Source organism: Rhinopithecus bieti, unplaced genomic scaffold (genome assembly GCF_001698545.2).
Source record: "Rhinopithecus bieti isolate Rb0 unplaced genomic scaffold, ASM169854v2 scaffold_19018, whole genome shotgun sequence".
In the NCBI taxonomy this organism is placed as follows: Eukaryota; Metazoa; Chordata; class Mammalia; order Primates; family Cercopithecidae; genus Rhinopithecus; species Rhinopithecus bieti.
Genome location: NW_016809658.1, coordinates 237,986 through 244,655, shown reverse-complemented (window position 1 = coordinate 244,655; position 6,670 = coordinate 237,986). Strand labels below are relative to the sequence as shown.

Here is a 6,670-nt window from a genome sequence, read left to right as displayed (position 1 = left end):
AAATTTAAATGATGTATTTTATGCTTCGTGACCAATTAAATTAATAGGTTATTACAAAAAATATTATCATCTTTTTTGATTAAAGAGCTGTGGGTACAGTATATTTTATAAGCAATTTTCATTAGTTCAAAAATGTTCCTTTAGGCTAGATTAAGCAGCCATTCATTGCTAGAGCCTGGAGACCTTATTCGAAGGTGTTCATCGTATTCACAGTGCACTATTACTTAGAACTAAAGCCAATTGAACCTACTTAGCAATAGCGTTATGCCTTTCACCCTTGATGATTATGGAGCTTATAGCTCTCAGAAACAATACACCTGTCAGTTTCCATCAACTATAGCAATCCATGCAGAAGACAAGAGGCCCCCTCAAAGCAGGAGGGGTATTGTTTTAGGTCCAATTTTTCTTATTGTTCTCAAAATCATTGTAAGGTGGACAGCGTTTTGTGAAGGTTTTCTTTTCCCCAGCTCTATGAAACCATGTGGAAAGAATTCATTGATAACTGTTTTGATTTTTTTTTTTTTTTTTTTTTTTAAGTACAGGTTTTGCTAAGTAATCACCCTTAGTGAGCCTGTCTAGTTCAGCTTCCTGTGAGATGTTTGGTGACCAGCTCAGTGTATTCTTGTATTCTTGGTAGAGAATATTTCAGGAGACAAAAGTGCTTCTTCAGACCAGACCTCAAATAACAATTTTATTCTTTTTAATAAATAAGACTTCAGTAGGCGGACCTGATAACAGTGACAGTGAAAGGAAAATAGTGGCAAAATGTGAGTTTCCACCATGATGTTTCTCATTTATTTTCTTCTGTATGAATCAAAAGAATGTTTTACAAAACCATGTTCCCTTAATCACAGTGTTCCCTGGCTTTTATAGGATTGTCATAGCCAGAACCACACTATTGCTTTTTCATAATATTTTCTTTTTGTTTCTTTCTTTTGAATTTCTTACAGGGCTGCAAAGTATGCCAGGGGATTATGTAGCCCGGGGTGGTCCAATGGGTGTGAGTATGGGACAGCCAAGTTATACCCAACCCCAGATGCCCCCCCATCCTGCTCAGCTGCGTCATGGGCCCCCCATGCATACGTACATTCCTGGACACCCTCACCACCCAACAGTGATGATGCATGGAGGACCGCCCCACCCTGGAATGCCAATGTCAGCATCAAGCCCCACGGTTCTTAATACAGGAGACCCAACAATGAGTGGACAAGTCATGGACATTCATGCTCAGTAGCTTAAGGGAATATGCATTGTCTGCAATTGTGACTGATTTCAAATCATGTTTTTTCTGCAATGACTGTGGAGTTCCATTCTTGGCATCTACTCTGGACCAAGGAGCATCCCTAATTCTTCATAGGGACCTTAAAAAGCAGGAAATACCAACTGAAGTCAATTTGGGGGACATGCTAAATAGCTATATAAGACATTAAGAGAACAAAGAGTGAAATATTGTAAATGCTATTATACTGTTATCCATATTACGTTGTTTCTTATAGATTTTTTAAAAAAAATGTGAAATTTTTCCACACTATGTGTGTTGTTTCCATAGCTCTTCACTTCCTCCAGAAGCCTCCTTACATTAAAAAGCCTTACAGTTATCCTGCAAGGGACAGGAAGGTCTGATTTGCAGGATTTTTAGAGCATTAAAATAACTATCAGGCAGAAGAATCTTTCTTCTCGCCTAGGATTTCAGCCATGCGCACGCTCTCTCTCTTTCTCTCTCTTTTCCTCTCTCTCCCTCTCTCTAGCCTGGGGCTTGAATTTGCATGTCTAATTCATTTACTCACCATATTTGAATTGGCCTGAACAGATGTAAATCGGGAAGGATGGGAAAAACTGCAGTCATCAACAATGATTAATCAGCTGTTGCAGGCAGTGTCTTAAGGAGACTGGTAGGAGGAGGCATGGAAACCAAAAGGCCGTGTGTTTAGAAGCCTAATTGTCACATCAAGCATCATTGTCCCCATGCAACAACCACCACCTTATACATCACTTCCTGTTTTAAGCAGCTCTAAAACATAGACTGAAGATTTATTTTTAATATGTTGACTTTATTTCTGAGCAAAGCATCAGTCATGTGTGTATTTTTTCATAGTCCCACCTTGGAGCATTTATGTAGACATTGTAAATAAATTTTGTGCAAAAAGGACTGGAAAAATGAACTGTATTATTGCAATTTTTTTGTAAAAGTAGCAGTTTGGTATGAGTTGGCATGCATACAAGATTTACTAAGTGGGATAAGCTAATTATACTTTTTGTTGTGGATAAACAAATGCTTGTTGATAGCCTTTTTCTATCAAGAAACCAAGGAGCTAATTATTAATAACAATCATTGCACACTGAGTCTTAGCGTTTCTGATGGAAACAGTTTGGATTGTATAATAACGCCAAGCCCAGTTGTAGTCGTTTGAGTGCAGTAATGAAATCTGGATCTAAAATAAAACAAGATTATTTTGTCATGCTGACTCCACTGCTTGAAACATTTGTTTACTGCCCCCCAGATTTTAAAGATTAATGCAGTAAATATAAAATTAATTTTGGCTCCCTAAGCCATATATGTATTTGACAATTTTAACCACAAAGTAAGTTATTTAATAATAACCACTGATTTCTTTAAGCTGACTTAATGAACTCCTAATATCAGCAAATTTGAGGCCTAAAGGCACTAAACTAACTCTAGACTCAGAATTACATCCAACAGAATTACTCATCTAATATCATTGAAATTATTCTTGCACATAAAGGCAACCTAAGTACAAAGTTAAGTCTTTTACTAAGGATGTTACCTAGGATGAGCAGTATATGTTTATTAGGAAATTAACTACACGAATTGAAGAGACCAGACTTCAAAATCTAATTTTTATAAATATGCTCTATGTTCTCATTGGAGAAAACTGGTTATTAACCAATTTTCCAGAACAGCTGTACAAGACTTCAGCATGGCAGCGGGCTAAATGGTACAAAATAATATGTTTAAGCTGGAATAGCTTATAATTTTATTTAAATAAAATTGCTGCTATAAAAAGTGCTTCCCAAAGCTAAGGAAAATATACAAATATTTTAATTAAGGCAAATTCATTTTAAAAAATAAACCTTTTAGCAGTGATTGGTTTGTAAACAAAGGATGGGTTGGAGGAGAGAGAGCCTTAAACTCAAGTCTGACACTCAGGCCCAAGTCACCCTGTAAACCGGTCCTTAGCAATTCTATTTTCTATTCGGAAAAGAGAAACCAGCTGTGGGTTGGCTTTACTAGGTGATGTGTGATTGACTGACTCACCTGCTGGAGCAGCAATGCATTCTCACCTTTTGCTGGTTTCTAAACACGTGGATGCACAGAGAGCAAGGCTCAGCCTACTGCAGCCATCTCTGGCAGCGCCTCTACCCCTCCCCAGCCCATAGATGGGATTGTTTAAATCTCCCTTGTTGACCCAGTGGTAATTCTTCCTCTACCTAAATAGTCGATATGAGTGAAATCATTCTCTTTTGATAGGTGGTTACTAGCAGTTAACAACCATTTATTTACTTTAAAAATTAATAATAAACTTTATAAACTAACCATCTGTTTGCTTCTCCTCCCCAGTACATGCCCGGGTGAGTTGGTTATTTTCAGCCTTTATTCCTGAGGAGGCTCAGGATGGGTGGGGGAGGGAAAGAAAGGGGAGGAGATGTGGTGGGGAGAGGGAGAGAGAGGGAGAGAGAGAGAGAGAGAGAGAGAGGCCCTAGGGGAGGGAGGTTTACAAGTGAAGAGTAGTTAGGGAATATGGTGACTCTGAAGAATCGAGACCAGCAGTGTCCAGGAATTAGAAAAAAGAAACTGCTATTTCCGTGCGTTCCCCGCTCTGTGAGCCATTTAGGTGAGAGCCTCGCTCTTCGCAGTTCCTTTCTTCCCCTGCCTCGATGCCCTCCCCTCTTAATGCTATTTTAGCTTTTCCTCATGTAAATTTCAGAGCCAGCTCAGAGGTTATTGAGGACACTTATCCGAAAGAGGCAAATAATAGAGGTGCTGAGAGTGTTTTTGATGTTTCTTAAAAGGCAAAACCAAAACGCCCTCCTCTAAACAAGGGCACAAAATTGTACCTGGTTTTTATTTTTATTTGGTGGAGTGGGGACGGGGCTGGCTCTGGCTGAATAAGACTACTTTTTAGTATTATTTAATTTTTTTCAAAAAATTAAAAAATATTTTACTCTATCATATTTAATCAGCTGTAATTATAACACATTCAAAATGAATAATATGCCTTGACAGTATTTTTATTGTTATTGTTCATTGCATGATGTTCGACTGCTTTAGAAGCACAGGAAAGAGAAGTAAACGCGCTACAAATGGGGAATTACCCTCGTTTAGCATTAAAATTCATTTAGATAAAATTGCCACAAACATTTAAATGGGAAGATTAGTTCCCCCTCACGCCTTATTGCACTCGCTCAATGGTTCCGTTAAGAACATTTTACACGTTGGAAATTCCGTCTTCTCAGACGGCTTGCTGTTTCCTAGTTACCCACATTCAAAGCAAAGGCAGCAGCAAAGGCAGCCGCAGCAGCAGCAGCAGGGAAAAAAAAAAAAAAAGTTTTGGCAACTGGTCTGCAATTCATCCGCTGCTCGCCCCAGTCTCCCCTCCGCCCACTGCAGTCTGCCCCCACCCCTTCCCCTTCCCCACCCCTACCTCTTTCCCCGTCATTATGTAATTCGCAGAGTGCCGTCCTCGAGGAAACACGTTGCCAGATTGTGTAGTACTTACATACAGATGTAGAAATACAAAGAAAGACCCGCAAAATCAGTCCCCGAGTCCGGTTCGCTCTCTGGGTCTCCCTCTCCCTCGCCTCCTGTGTCTAAAATGAGGGTTTGCTTGAATGTGCGTGAGTTTCTCACATCCCGTCCTGAGGCGCACAAGGCCAGTTTTGGCTTTCGTTTTCTGCCAGGACTTTTCCAGGAAATTCATCCACTGCTTTTTGGGCTTGCATTAGAAACGCGTGAAGAGAATTAGTTTGAAAAGTCCATGCACCGCTAGCTTTTCTCTCGGCCCTTTTCCTCCTCCTCCCCTCCCTCCTCCGCGGGCGGCCTGCCTCGCCCTGCCTCCTCTCTTCCTCCTCCTTTCTTCTTCCTCCTCCCCTTCCTCCTCCTTCTTCTTCCTCTTCCTCTTCCTCTCTCCTCTCTCTCTCTTTTCCTCTCCCCGCCACTCTCGCACTCCCCATCCTCCTCTCTCCCCTCCCTTCGCAGAGCCACAGGAAAAGAGGAAAGTCGGCTTCGACTGCCATCTTTTGGGGATTTGGAAAAACGACTCGGTAGGAAACGGAGGGAGGCGGAGGTGCCGGAGGGGGGGAAACCCCCGTATTATCCAGTGTCGGAACTGTATCCCTTAATCTGATGCTTAAATATTTGATGTGGAAAAATTACCCATAAAATTAGTTACTAACAATTTCAAATTGAAATCACTTATCGAATTATAAACGCATTAAAGCTGTATGGATGGTATTAGGAGTTCCTCAGGAGGCAGCGGGTGTCTCCTTGCAGTGAGCGGGGCGGGCAAGTTTCGCCCCAGGGAAAAGCGCCCCCAGCCGAGCCCGGGGGCAAGGCCGGGAGGGCGGCGCGGCAACCTGGGTGCAGGGTCCGGGTCAGGGGGACCGAGCGGGCGGCCAGGTCCGGGCGGAGGCTGCGGCTGGTTCGGCTCGTGGGGGCGGGGAGAAGGGGAGGGGAAGGAGCCTTGGTGGGAGGCTCCGACCCCGGAGCACAGGCGCCTACCAGCAAACTTCATAGTGAAGTCGAAGGATTCTGAAAAGGAAAAACACAAGCCCTGCCCTTCCCCTCCCTCTCGCGTCTCCCACGCGGCATGCAGACTTCGCGCTCAACTTTGCGATCGGGGTTAGTTGCTGTGTGCAGTGTGCCCCAAGTGTGCAGGAGGAGCGGGAGGGGAGAGGCTCCTGTCCTGGGGTTGGGCCCGGCTCCGCGCCGCGAGAGGAAATCCCGCTGGCAGCTGTGCGGAGGTCCAGTCAGGACGTGCTACTCCTGAATCCCACGATGCGCTGGGTCCCGGCCTAGGCCCAGTGCGTGGGCGGGCAGGTCTTTGCCCGGAGACCACAGCTCTGGCTGGGGGTCCTGCACAGGCTCCTGCCTTACCCTCCTGCCCTCTCTTCACCCCCATCTGAGAGTATAGTCTAAGGGACTATTGACTTTGTCTCTGGAGATGGGGCGACCAGGGGTCTGCGAAGGAGGCTGTGGAGAGGCACCTCCTGGGTGGGCGTCCTCTTTCCTCGGAACCTCTCGGAGTGCTTTGTAGTAGCCCGGAGACTTCCTAATAGACTTTGCCACATCGGGGCCCCAGACTCCAGAGTCCCATAGTGGCACTGGGAGCGCGACCCAGAGAGCCTGGGGACTCGAGGGCACAGGGAACTCGCGCACGGCCAGCTAGGAGGGCGTTGGGCGGAGAGTGCCGGAGTCTGGAGCAGCAGCCGGGAAGCCGTAGACCGCACCCGGACGTCCTAGGCAGAAGCTCCTCAGGATCACTTTATAAGCTCTTCAAACTTTGCCCAGCCTTTCGGATACCCGCAGGCCCTTGGCCCATGGGAAGGCAGTAAAAACGTCACTTCATGCTGCAAAGCTCCCGGGTAGGAGCTTGGATGCCGATGGAGAGAGGCATGGAACTGGGTAGTGGGGCGCCCTGCCTGGCTGGGC

General features: G+C 44.9%; 1 protein-coding gene across 1 annotated transcript in view; it reads left to right on the top strand.

Moving 5' to 3' along the window:
* LOC108540808 (homeobox protein Meis1) overlaps positions 1-3,553 on the top strand; it is a 142,045-nt gene extending 138,492 nt beyond the window's left edge. The window contains exon 10 of the mRNA XM_017890037.1: positions 951-3,553. The gene's annotated coding sequence lies outside the window, so the exon portion shown is untranslated. The remainder of the gene's footprint in view (positions 1-950) is intronic.
* Positions 3,554-6,670: the final 3,117 nt, after the last annotated feature.